This window comes from Setaria italica, chromosome IV (assembly GCF_000263155.2).
Source record: "Setaria italica strain Yugu1 chromosome IV, Setaria_italica_v2.0, whole genome shotgun sequence".
NCBI lineage: Eukaryota > Viridiplantae > Streptophyta > Magnoliopsida > Poales > Poaceae > Setaria > Setaria italica.
The window spans coordinates 22,686,731-22,688,039 of NC_028453.1; the positions used below are offsets into that span (position 1 = coordinate 22,686,731).

The 1,309-nt window shown below is 59.7% G+C and overlaps 1 pseudogene; it reads left to right on the forward strand.

The window, feature by feature from the left end:
* The first annotated feature begins 319 nt into the window (after positions 1–319).
* On the forward strand, positions 320–867 carry LOC111256999 (annotated as a pseudogene).
* The last annotated feature ends 442 nt before the right edge of the window (positions 868–1,309 follow it).

Consider the following 1,309-nt stretch of genomic DNA (forward strand, 5'->3'; position numbering starts at 1 on the left):
GGCGACCGGAAGCGAAAGCCCGATGAGGAGAAGAAGGGCGACGAAGAGAAGGAAGATGGCTTTCCAAAGGTGGACAGCTGCTTCATGATCTTCGGCGGCTCGGCGGCGTATGATTCCAAGCGCCAGTAGAAGCTGGGCGCCGGGAGGTCTACGTGGCCGAGCCGGCAACGCCGGCCTTCCTCGACTGGTCGGGACCAGCCATCACCTTCGATCGGTCCGACCACCCTGGACGCGTCCGGCATCCAGGACGCTACCCCCTCGTCGTTGACCCCATCATCGGCACGACGCGCCTCACCAAGGTGCTCATGGATGGGGCAGCGGCCTCAACATCCTCTACGCCGAGACCCTCGACGCTATGGGGATTGACCGTTCCCACCTCCGTCCCAGCAAGGCGCCGTTCCACGGCGTCGTGCCGGGGAAACAGGCAATGCCTCTCGGGCAAATCGACTTGCCCGTTACTTTCGGGACCCCCTCCAACTACAGGAAGGAGGTCCTCACCTTCGAGGTGGTGGGGTTCCGCGGAACCTACCACGCCATCTTGGGACGGCCATGCTACGCAAAGTTCATGGCCATCCCCAACTACACCTACCTCAAGCTCAAGCTGCCGGGGCCCAACGGGTCATCACCGTCGGCACGACCTTTCAGAAGGCGTATGAGTGCGACGTGGAATGCTGCGAGTACGCCGCGTTCATCACCATCACGAGTGATCTGGTGGTCCAGCTCGCGGAGGCCACCAAGGGCCGGCCCGACTCCAAGCAGCCGGCCACCTCCTTTGAGCCAACCGAAGGCATCAAGGAGGTCCCCCTCGATCCCAGCAGTTCTGATGGCAGGGTCGTGCGGATCAGCGCTACCTTATCCCCCAAATAGGAAAGCGCGCTCGTCGACTTCCTCCGCGCGAACAGTGATGTCTTCGCGTGGAAGCCCTCGGACATGCCCGGCATTCCGAGAGAAGTCGTTGAGCACTCCTTGAACATCAAGGCCAGCTCCAAGCCAGTAAAGCAAGGACTACGCTGTTTCGACGAGGAAAGGCGCAAGGCCATCGGCGAGGAGCTCCAGAAGCTTTTGACGGCCGGATTCATCAAGGAAGTGCACCACCCCGAGTGGCTAGCTAATCCTGTTCTTGTACCGAAAAAGAACAGGAAATGGAGGATGTGTGTCGATTATACCGGTCTAAATAAGGCGTGTCCAAAGGATCCGTTTCCTTTGCCACGCATAGATCAAATAGTCGACTCAACCGTCGGGTGCGAAACCCTCAGCTTCCTCGATGCGTATTCCGGCTACCATCAGATCGCGATGAAAGAGTCCGATG